Raw genomic sequence first — 12,093 nt, 5'->3', positions numbered from 1 at the left:
CTGAGAGAATATTATGGTATGGGCACCTGAGAGTATGGCATGGTCAGCTGAGAGTATGGTATGGTATAGTATGGTATGGTCAGTTGAGAGTATGGTCAGCTGAGAGTATGGTATGGTCAGTTGAGAGTATGGTATGGTCAGCTGAGAGTATGGTATGGTAGAGTATGGTATGGTCAGTTGAGAGTATGGTATGGTCAGCTGAGAGTATGGTATGGTCAGCTGAGAGTATGGTCAGCTGAGAGTATGGTATGGTCAGCTGAGAGTATGGTATGGTAGAGTATGGTATGGTCAGTTGAGAGTATGGTATGGTCAGCTGAGAGTATGGTATGGTAGAGTATGGTATGGTCAGCTGAGAGTATGGTATGGTCAGCTGAGAGTATGGTATGGTCAGCTGAGAGTATGGTATGGTAGAGTATGGTATGGTCAGCTGAGAGTATGGTATGGTAGAGTATGGTATGGTCAGTTGAGAGTATGGTATGGTCAGCTGAGAGTATGGTATGGTAGAGTATGGTATGGTCAGCTGAGAGTATGGTATGGTCAGCTGAGAGTATGGTATGGTCAGCTGAGAGTATGGTAGAGTATGGTATGGTCAGCTGAGAGTATGGTATGGTCAGCTGAGAGTATGGTATGGTCAGCTGAGAGTATGGTAGAGTATGGTATGGTCAGTTGAGAGTATGGTATGGTCAGCTGAGAGTATGGTATGGTCAGCTGATGGTATGGTCAGCTGAGAGTATGGTATGGTCAGCTGAGAGTATGGTATGGTCAGTTGAGAGTATGGTATGGTCAGCTGAGAGTATGGTATGGTAGAGTATGGTATGGTCAGCTGAGAGTATGGTATGGTCAGCTGAGAGTATGGTCAGCTGAGAGTATGGTATGGTAGAGTATGGTATGGTCAGCTGAGAGTATGGTATGGTCAGCTGAGAGTATGGTATGGTCAGCTGAGAGTATGGTAGAGTATGGTATGGTCAGCTGAGAGTATGGTATGGTCAGCTGAGAGTATGGTATGGTCAGCTGAGAGTATGGTAGAGTATGGTATGGTCAGTTGAGAGTATGGTATGGTCAGCTGAGAGTATGGTCAGCTGAGAGTATGGTATGGTCAGCTGAGAGTATGGTATGGTCAGTTGAGAGTATGGTATGGTCAGCTGAGAATATGGTCAGCTGAGAGTATGGTATGGTCAGCTGAGAGTATGGTATGGTCAGTTGAGAGTATGGTATGGTCAGCTGAGAGTATGGTATGGTAGAGTATGGTATGGTCAGCTGAGAGTATGGTATGGTCAGCTGAGAGTATGGTATGGTAGAGTATGGTATGGTCAGCTGAGAGTATGGTATGGTCAGCTGAGAGTATGGTATGGTCAGCTGAGAGTATGGTCAGCTGAGAGTATGGTATGGTCAGCTGAGAGTATGGTATGGTAGAGTATGGTATGGTCAGTTGAGAGTATGGTATGGTCAGCTGAGAGTATGGTATGGTCAGTTGAGAGTATGGTATGGTCAGCTGAGAGTATGGTATGGTAGAGTATGGTATGGTCAGCTGAGAGTATGGTATGGTCAGCTGAGAGTATGGTCAGCTGAGAGTATGGTATGGTAGAGTATGGTATGGTCAGCTGAGAGTATGGTATGGTCAGCTGAAAGTATGGTATGGTCAGCTGAGAGTATGGTAGAGTATGGTATGGTCAGCTGAGAGTATGGTATGGTCAGCTGAGAGTATGGTATGGTCAGCTGAGAGTATGGTCAGCTGAGAGTATGGTATGGTAGAGTATGGTATGGTCAGCTGAGAGTATGGTATGGTCAGCTGAGAGTATGGTATGGTCAGCTGAGAGTATGGTATGGTCAGCTGAGAGTATGGTCAGCTGAGAGTATGGTATGGTAGAGTATGGTATGGTCAGCTGAGAGTATGGTATGGTCAGCTGAGAGTATGGTATGGTCAGCTGAGAGTATGGTATGGTCAGTTGAGAGTATGGTATGGTCAGCTGAGAGTATGGTATGGTAGAGTATGGTTGGTCAGTTGAGAGTATGGTATGGTCAGCTGAGAGTATGGTATGGTCAGCTGAGAGTATGGTCAGCTGAGAGTATGGTATGGTAGAGTATGGTATGGTCAGCTGAGAGTATGGTATGGTCAGCTGAGAGTATGGTATGGTCAGCTGAGAGTATGGTATGGTCAGCTGAGAGTATGGTATGGTCAGCTGAGAGTATGGTCAGCTGAGAGTATGGTATGGTCAGCTGAGAGTATGGTATGGTCAGCTGAGAGTATGGTATGGTAGAGTATGGTATGGTAGAGTATGGTATGGTCAGCTGAGAGTATGGTATGGTCAGTTGAGAGTATGGAATGGTCAGCTGAGAGTATGGTATGGTCAGTTGAGAGTATGGTATGGTAGAGTATGGTATGGTCAGCTGAGAGTATGGTATGGTCAGCTGAGAGTATGGTATGGTAGAGTATGGTATGGTCAGCTGAGAGTATGGTATGGTCAGCTGAGAGTATGGTATGGTCAGCTGAGAGTATGGTATGGTAGAGTATGGTATAGTCAGCTGAGAGTATGGTATGGTCAGCTGAGAGTATGGTATGGTCAGCTGAGAGTATGGTATGGTAGAGTATGGTATGGTCAGCTGAGAGTATGGTATGGTCAGCTGAGAGTATGGTATGGTCAGCTGAGAGTATGGTAGAGTATGGTATGGTCAGCTGAGAGTATGGTATGGTCAGCTGAGAGTTTGGTCAGCTGAGAGTATGGTATGGTAGAGTATGGTATGGTCAGCTGAGAGTATGGTATGGTCAGCTGAGAGTATGGTATGGTCAGCTGAGAGTATGGTATGGTCAGTTGAGAGTATGGTATGGTCAGCTGAGAGTATGGTATGGTAGAGTATGGTATGGTCAGCTGAGAGTATGGTAGAGTATGGTATGGTCAGCTGAGAGTATGGTATGGTCAGCTGAGAGTATGGTATGGTCAGCTGAGAGTATGGTCACCTGAGAGTATGGTCAGCTGAGAGTATGGTATGGTCAGCTGAGAGTATGGTATGGTCAGTTGAGAGTATGGTCAGCTGAGAGTATGGTATGGTCAGTTGAGAGTATGGTCAGCTGAGAGTATGGTATGGTCAGCTGAGAGTATGGTATGGTAGAGTATGGTATTGTAGAGTATGTTATGGTCAGCTGAGAGTATGTTATGGTCAGCTGAGAGTATGGTATGGTCAGTTGAGAGTATGGTCAGCTGAGAGTATGGTATGGTCAGCTGAGAGTATGGTATGGTCAGCTGAGAGTATGGTATGGTCAGTTGAGAGTATGGTCAGCTGAGAGTATGGTATGGTCAGCTGAGAGTATGGTATGGTCAGCTGAGAGTATGGTCAGCTGAGAGTATGGTATGGTCAGCTGAGAGTATGGTATGGTCAGCTGAGAGTATGGTATGGTAGAGTATGGTATGGTAGAGTATGGTATGGTCAGCTGAGAGTATGGTATGGTCAGTTGAGAGTATGGAATGGTCAGCTGAGAGTATGGTATGGTAGAGTATGGTATGGTCAGCTGAGAGTATGGTATGGTCAGCTGAGAGTATGGTATGGTCAGCTGAGAGTATGGTATGGTCAGCTGAGAGTATGGTATGGTAGAGTATGGTATAGTCAGCTGAGAGTATGGTATGGTCAGCTGAGAGTATGGTATGGTCAGCTGAGAGTATGGTATGGTCAGCTGAGAGTATGGTCAGCTGAGAGTATGGTATGGTCAGTTGAGAGTATGGTATGGTCAGCTGAGAGTATGGTATGGTAGAGTATGGTATGGTCAGTTGAGAGTATGGTATGGTCAGCTGAGAGTATGGTATGGTCAGCTGAGAGTATGGTCAGCTGAGAGTATGGTATGGTAGAGTATGGTATGGTCAGCTGAGAGTATGGTATGGTCAGCTGAGAGTATGGTATGGTCAGCTGAGAGTATGGTCAGCTGAGAGTATGGTATGGTCAGCTGAGAGTATGGTATGGTAGAGTATGGTATGGTCAGCTGAGAGTATGGTAGAGTATGGTATGGTCAGCTGAGAGTATGGTATGGTCAGCTGAGAGTATGGTATGGTCAGCTGAGAGTATGGTCAGCTGAGAGTATGGTCAGCTGAGAGTATGGTATGGTCAGCTGAGAGTATGGTATGGTCAGTTGAGAGTATGGTCAGCTGAGAGTATGGTATGGTCAGCTGAGAGTATGGTATGGTAGAGTATGGTATTGTAGAGTATGTTATGGTCAGCTGAGAGTATGGTATGGTCAGCTGAGAGTATGGTATGGTCAGCTGAGAGTATGGTCAGCCGAGAGTATGGTCAGCTGAGAGTATGGTATGGTCAGTTGAGAGTATGGTATGGTCAGCTGAGAGTATGGTCAGCTGAGAGTATGGTATGGTCAGCTGAGAGTATGGTATGGTCAGCTGAGAGTATGGTAGAGTATGGTATGGTCAGCTGAGAGTTTGGTCAGCTGAGAGTATGGTATGGTAGAGTATGGTATGGTCAGCTGAGAGTATGGTATGGTCAGCTGAGAGTATGGTATGGTCAGCTGAGAGTATGGTCAGCTGAGAGTATGGTCAGCTGAGAGTATGGTATGGTCAGCTGAGAGTATGGTATGGTCAGTTGAGAGTATGGTCAGCTGAGAGTATGGTATGGTCAGCTGAGAGTATGGTATGGTCAGCTGAGAGTATGGTATGGTCAGCTGAGAGTATGGTCAGCTGAGAGTATGGTCAGCTGAGAGTATGGTATGGTCAGTTGAGAGTATGGTATGGTCAGCTGAGAGTATGGTCAGCTGAGAGTATGGTATGGTCAGCTGAGAGTATGGTCAGCTGAGAGTATGGTATGGTCAGCTGAGAGTATGGTATGGTAGAGTATGGTATGGTCAGTTGAGAGTATGGTATGGTAGAGTATGGTATTGTAGAGTATGTTATGGTCAGCTGAGAGTATGGTATGGTCAGCTGAGAGTATGGTATGGTAGAGTATGGTATTGTAGAGTATGTTATGGTCAGCTGAGAGTATGGTATGGTCAGCTGAGAGTATGGTATGGTCAGCTGAGAGTATGGTCAGCCGAGAGTATGGTCAGCTGAGAGTATGGTATGGTCAGTTGAGAGTATGGTATGGTCAGCTGAGAGTATGGTATGGTAGAGTATGGTATTGTAGAGTATGTTATGGTCAGCTGAGAGTATGGTATGGTCAGCTGAGAGTATGGTATGGTCAGCTGAGAGTATGGTCAGCCGAGAGTATGGTCAGCTGAGAGTATGGTATGGTCAGTTGAGAGTATGGTATGGTCAGCTGAGAGTATGGTCAGCTGAGAGTATGGTATGGTCAGCTGAGAGTATGGTATGGTCAGCTGAGAGTATGGTCAGCTGAGAGTATGGTATGGTCAGCTGAGAGTATGGTATGGTAGAGTATGGTATGGTCAGTTGAGAGTATGGTATGGTCAGCTGAGAGTATGGTATGGTCAGTTGAGAGTATGGTATGGTCAGCTGAGAGTATGGTATGGTAGAGTATGGTATGGTCAGCTGAGAGTATGGTATGGTCAGCTGAGAGTATGGTCAGCTGAGAGTATGGTATGGTAGAGTATGGTATGGTCAGCTGAGAGTATGGTATGGTCAGCTGAAAGTATGGTATGGTCAGCTGAGAGTATGGTAGAGTATGGTATGGTCAGCTGAGAGTATGGTATGGTCAGCTGAGAGTATGGTATGGTCAGCTGAGAGTATGGTCAGCTGAGAGTATGGTATGGTAGAGTATGGTATGGTCAGCTGAGAGTATGGTATGGTCAGCTGAGAGTATGGTATGGTCAGCTGAGAGTATGGTATGGTCAGTTGAGAGTATGGTATGGTCAGCTGAGAGTATGGTATGGTAGAGTATGGTTGGTCAGTTGAGAGTATGGTATGGTCAGCTGAGAGTATGGTATGGTCAGCTGAGAGTATGGTCAGCTGAGAGTATGGTATGGTAGAGTATGGTATGGTCAGCTGAGAGTATGGTATGGTCAGCTGAGAGTATGGTATGGTCAGCTGAGAGTATGGTATGGTCAGCTGAGAGTATGGTCAGCTGAGAGTATGGTATGGTCAGCTGAGAGTATGGTATGGTCAGCTGAGAGTATGGTATGGTAGAGTATGGTATGGTAGAGTATGGTATGGTCAGCTGAGAGTATGGTATGGTCAGTTGAGAGTATGGAATGGTCAGCTGAGAGTATGGTATGGTCAGTTGAGAGTATGGTATGGTAGAGTATGGTATGGTCAGCTGAGAGTATGGTATGGTCAGCTGAGAGTATGGTATGGTAGAGTATGGTATGGTCAGCTGAGAGTATGGTATGGTCAGCTGAGAGTATGGTATGGTCAGCTGAGAGTATGGTATGGTAGAGTATGGTATAGTCAGCTGAGAGTATGGTATGGTCAGCTGAGAGTATGGTATGGTCAGCTGAGAGTATGGTATGGTAGAGTATGGTATGGTCAGCTGAGAGTATGGTATGGTCAGCTGAGAGTATGGTATGGTCAGCTGAGAGTATGGTAGAGTATGGTATGGTCAGCTGAGAGTATGGTATGGTCAGCTGAGAGTTTGGTCAGCTGAGAGTATGGTATGGTAGAGTATGGTATGGTCAGCTGAGAGTATGGTATGGTCAGCTGAGAGTATGGTATGGTCAGCTGAGAGTATGGTATGGTCAGTTGAGAGTATGGTATGGTCAGCTGAGAGTATGGTATGGTAGAGTATGGTATGGTCAGCTGAGAGTATGGTAGAGTATGGTATGGTCAGCTGAGAGTATGGTATGGTCAGCTGAGAGTATGGTATGGTCAGCTGAGAGTATGGTCAGCTGAGAGTATGGTCAGCTGAGAGTATGGTATGGTCAGCTGAGAGTATGGTATGGTCAGTTGAGAGTATGGTCAGCTGAGAGTATGGTATGGTCAGTTGAGAGTATGGTCAGCTGAGAGTATGGTATGGTCAGCTGAGAGTATGGTATGGTAGAGTATGGTATTGTAGAGTATGTTATGGTCAGCTGAGAGTATGTTATGGTCAGCTGAGAGTATGGTATGGTCAGTTGAGAGTATGGTCAGCTGAGAGTATGGTATGGTCAGCTGAGAGTATGGTATGGTCAGCTGAGAGTATGGTATGGTCAGTTGAGAGTATGGTCAGCTGAGAGTATGGTATGGTCAGCTGAGAGTATGGTATGGTCAGCTGAGAGTATGGTCAGCTGAGAGTATGGTATGGTCAGCTGAGAGTATGGTATGGTCAGCTGAGAGTATGGTATGGTAGAGTATGGTATGGTAGAGTATGGTATGGTCAGCTGAGAGTATGGTATGGTCAGTTGAGAGTATGGAATGGTCAGCTGAGAGTATGGTATGGTAGAGTATGGTATGGTCAGCTGAGAGTATGGTATGGTCAGCTGAGAGTATGGTATGGTCAGCTGAGAGTATGGTATGGTCAGCTGAGAGTATGGTATGGTAGAGTATGGTATAGTCAGCTGAGAGTATGGTATGGTCAGCTGAGAGTATGGTATGGTCAGCTGAGAGTATGGTATGGTCAGCTGAGAGTATGGTCAGCTGAGAGTATGGTATGGTCAGTTGAGAGTATGGTATGGTCAGCTGAGAGTATGGTATGGTAGAGTATGGTATGGTCAGTTGAGAGTATGGTATGGTCAGCTGAGAGTATGGTATGGTCAGCTGAGAGTATGGTCAGCTGAGAGTATGGTATGGTAGAGTATGGTATGGTCAGCTGAGAGTATGGTATGGTCAGCTGAGAGTATGGTATGGTCAGCTGAGAGTATGGTCAGCTGAGAGTATGGTATGGTCAGCTGAGAGTATGGTATGGTAGAGTATGGTATGGTCAGCTGAGAGTATGGTAGAGTATGGTATGGTCAGCTGAGAGTATGGTATGGTCAGCTGAGAGTATGGTATGGTCAGCTGAGAGTATGGTCAGCTGAGAGTATGGTCAGCTGAGAGTATGGTATGGTCAGCTGAGAGTATGGTATGGTCAGTTGAGAGTATGGTCAGCTGAGAGTATGGTATGGTCAGCTGAGAGTATGGTATGGTAGAGTATGGTATTGTAGAGTATGTTATGGTCAGCTGAGAGTATGGTATGGTCAGCTGAGAGTATGGTATGGTCAGCTGAGAGTATGGTCAGCCGAGAGTATGGTCAGCTGAGAGTATGGTATGGTCAGTTGAGAGTATGGTATGGTCAGCTGAGAGTATGGTCAGCTGAGAGTATGGTATGGTCAGCTGAGAGTATGGTATGGTCAGCTGAGAGTATGGTAGAGTATGGTATGGTCAGCTGAGAGTTTGGTCAGCTGAGAGTATGGTATGGTAGAGTATGGTATGGTCAGCTGAGAGTATGGTATGGTCAGCTGAGAGTATGGTATGGTCAGCTGAGAGTATGGTATGGTCAGTTGAGAGTATGGTATGGTCAGCTGAGAGTATGGTATGGTAGAGTATGGTATGGTCAGCTGAGAGTATGGTAGAGTATGGTATGGTCAGCTGAGAGTATGGTATGGTCAGCTGAGAGTATGGTATGGTCAGCTGAGAGTATGGTCAGCTGAGAGTATGGTCAGCTGAGAGTATGGTATGGTCAGCTGAGAGTATGGTATGGTCAGTTGAGAGTATGGTATGGTCAGCTGAGAGTATGGTATGGTCAGCTGAGAGTATGGTATGGTCAGCTGAGAGTATGGTATGGTCAGCTGAGAGTATGGTATGGTCAGCTGAGAGTATGGTATGGTCAGCTGAGAGTATGGTCAGCTGAGAGTATGGTCAGCTGAGAGTATGGTATGGTCAGTTGAGAGTATGGTATGGTAGAGTATGGTATTGTAGAGTATGTTATGGTCAGCTGAGGCTATGGTCAGCTGAGAGTATGGTATGGTCAGTTGAGAGTATGGTATGGTCAGCTGAGAGTATGGTCAGCTGAGAGTATGGTATGGTCAGCTGAGAGTATGGTATGGTCATAAAGATTTTTACAGAAATATTTTCTGTCTGTTAATAGCCATTAGACATTTTGCATGTTTGTGTTTTTGTGTATATATCTAGAAGTTTGTATAAGTGTATGCAGTTTAGTAAACAGTGCTTGCAGAGAACATCAGCTTTTAGCTGTAGGATGTGAACCAGTATAAACTGTACATTTATTACTAATGTACAAAAAGACTATATATACACCGATCGGCCATAACATTAAAACCACTGACAGGTGAAGTGAATAACACTGATGATCTCATTACAGTGGCACCTGTCGAGGGGTGGGGTATATTTATTAGGCAGCAAGTGAACAGCCAGTTCTCAAAGTTGATGTGTTGGAAGCAGGAAAAATAGGCAAGCGTAAGGATCTGAGCGACTTTAACAAGGGCCAGATTGTGACGGCTAGACGACTGGGTCAGAGCATCACCAAAACAGCAGGTCTTATGGGGTGTTTCCGATATGCAGTGGTCAGTACCTACCAAAAGTGCTCCAAGGAGGGACAACCTGTGAACCCGCGACAGGGTCATGGGCGCCCCAGGCGTGCAGAGCGAAGGCTAGCCCGTCTGGTCCGATCCTACAGAAGAGCTACTGTAGCACAAATTGCTGAAAAAGTTAACGCTGGCTCAGATCGAACGGCGTCAGAACACACAGTGCATCACAGTTTGCTGTGTATGTGGCAGCATAGCTAACAAGAAAAAAAATCCAAACCTGACCCTGGAAACTCCATACGATAAACGTTCAATCAACACTTGTACAGTAACGACAATGTTAAAAGACCTGTTAACTGTCAGATGTAAATAATGTGAGCGTCCCTTTATCGAGCCCCTTTGAGTTAGTTGTTGCCATAGGACAGATAATGCATCAAAACCAGTGCGTTAATATAAAATTATCATTTGGATCAGAGCTTCTGTTATAAAATGAAATCGAAGAACAGCATGTACGAGTCTCTGGAACCGTACTACAGGAAGGAACGCCAAAAGACATTCCCTCAGCTTTGATGATCGTGGCGGAGAGCGCTGTCTAATGTGTGTTCTGGGGACTCGTGATGGTCCACCAGATTTATATTGGGTTTTTCCTTTAATCAGTGCATGGATGTGTATATACTGTATAGATACTGAAGCCAGCCTTGATCTGCACTGTTGCTCATGCATGGTTTATCTGATTGTTTTGGAAAGCTACAGTAAGCAGAAGAAACTTCACATTGTGTGGCTGTTATGATCTTTATCTCGTTACGAGACAGCAGGCAGCACACACACATCACTGCGACAATCAGTGTGGCAGTGTGGGTGTTTTATGCATGCTATATCTTTCTGAAAAGCAGTTTATACATGCATAGCAGGCTTGCAGAAAGAAGACGCATGGCTCAGCGGAGAAAGGCAGGCAGTCCGAGAGATGTAATCTCCTCCTATCTGGGAGGCGGGAAGCCCAAGACCAAGATTTCATGTTTCTTCTGCCGAGCCCTAGCTTTAGAGCGTCTCCGCTGACTTTATCAGGGTTTGTAGAAGATTTTCGGGACCCACCCCCCCGCCCCCCTTATGATTTTGTTGCAATCCAGTGTCATGAGTTCTGGTGCTTTTAATCTCAGCCTCCAAGCGGACAATAGTCTCCATCTGGACTGGAAAAGGAAGCGATTATGAGTAAGGTCATAGCTTCCCTCCTGCCTGATGCTGTTTCTTCTCTCGCTGCCAGATTACAGGAAGTGTGTAATCATCACCACTGCACGGCTTTATCGTGTTCCACTGGTCTTTCTGTTGGTATCATAACAAACATGTCAAGAGATTTATAAGCATTCGAAAATGAATTTGTAAGTGAGAAGTGAAGCCGGTTGCTCTTTTGTCTTGCTGTCTAAACAAAAGTGGCCTGATCCATCTGTAAGCAGTTTTGCACCACCATCAACAACAAAAAAATTTCATGTCACCGACTGTGCTCACATTTTTTGTCCTTTTTAGGTAGCAGAACAGTAAAGTAGTTCTTTGAGAGGCCCGAGATCTGATTGTGTGGTTTAATGCATTTACTGCTACGTGGACTAGCTCATGGTTTCACTGGAATGAAGTCAGAGCTGGAATGGACAAACTGAGATTTTTTTTTTTTTTTTTTTTTAAATAATCAGGCTTTTATTTTACTGCCACCTAGTGGCTGTTGGAATGATAACGTTTTTGACATGAAATTTCCACATGTCCGATGTCCTCCCTTCTATTCCTGAAGGAATGATATCCTCTCTTTTTGTGTACATCTCATACTAAACTGTTCCAGAAATGAAAACAAAATCTAAGATAAAACAAAGGCAACCTGAGTAAACATGAAGAGATGGTTTGCCCAGATTGTAGTGGAAGAACTTGTGGAAGTTTTCTGCACAGAGCCCTGATCTCAACCCCACTGAACACCTTTGGTATGGACTGTAACGTTGACGTGCTCCACCCCAGGCTTCCTCACCCGACTTCAGGGCCTGACCTCACTAATGCTCTTCTGGCTGAATGAACACAAAGTCCCACAGCCACGCTCCAAAATCTAGTTGTAAGCCTTCCCAGAAGCGTGGAGGAGGATATTATAACAGTAACCGGGGACGAAATCTGGATAGGGATGTTAAAAAAAAAAAAAAACACACATGGGTGTCATGGATAGGTGTCCACATACTTTTGGCCATATAGCGTATGTAATGCAGAGTTTTGACAAGCTGCCACTTTGATTTAGAATTACTGGACTGTATGTTCGGTTTCATTAAACAAAAGAAAGTTGAAATTGATCTGGAGGAAAAGGCAGCAAAAGGCATCAAATATGTTCAATGACTTAGTTTAAGAAGCGCGCGCACACACACACACACACACACACACACACACACTGCTTGCAGCCAGCGTGTTGCATCTCTGCTTGTTTTTTTTTCCTGCTCAGTAGGCCGTTAGATCCCTCTCAGAGGGGAGTCATGTTTTTTTACCTCCTCCTGTTTTCTCCTGCTGGTTGCAGAGAGAAGAAAGCAAACCGTCTCCTAACTGCCATGCAGGATCTAATGAGAGATAACACCGAGCCCTGTGTGACTCCTCACTGCGGAACCATTCATGCTTTAAAGTTCTGGCCACAAAGTCTCCTTTGATTTTTGCTTATCAAAGTCCTAAATGTTGCTTCAAAGAAAGAGGCATCGTTCAGTTTGACTGATAATCAGAAGACTTTACAGGTGGATTTAGCACAAAATCAATTTCCATGC

General features: G+C 45.2%; 1 protein-coding gene across 1 annotated transcript in view; it reads left to right on the top strand.

Annotated features, from left to right (window-relative positions):
* The window catches only part of nxn (nucleoredoxin), an 87,622-nt gene that overhangs the window by 73,734 nt on the left and 1,795 nt on the right, over positions 1 to 12,093 (top strand). The gene's annotated exons all lie outside the window — the stretch shown is intronic.

This window comes from Ictalurus punctatus, chromosome 17 (assembly GCF_001660625.3).
Source record: "Ictalurus punctatus breed USDA103 chromosome 17, Coco_2.0, whole genome shotgun sequence".
Classification (NCBI taxonomy): domain Eukaryota; kingdom Metazoa; phylum Chordata; class Actinopteri; order Siluriformes; family Ictaluridae; genus Ictalurus; species Ictalurus punctatus.
The sequence above is the reverse complement of the archived record's forward strand: the minus strand, read 5'-3'. Positions and strand labels throughout refer to the sequence as shown.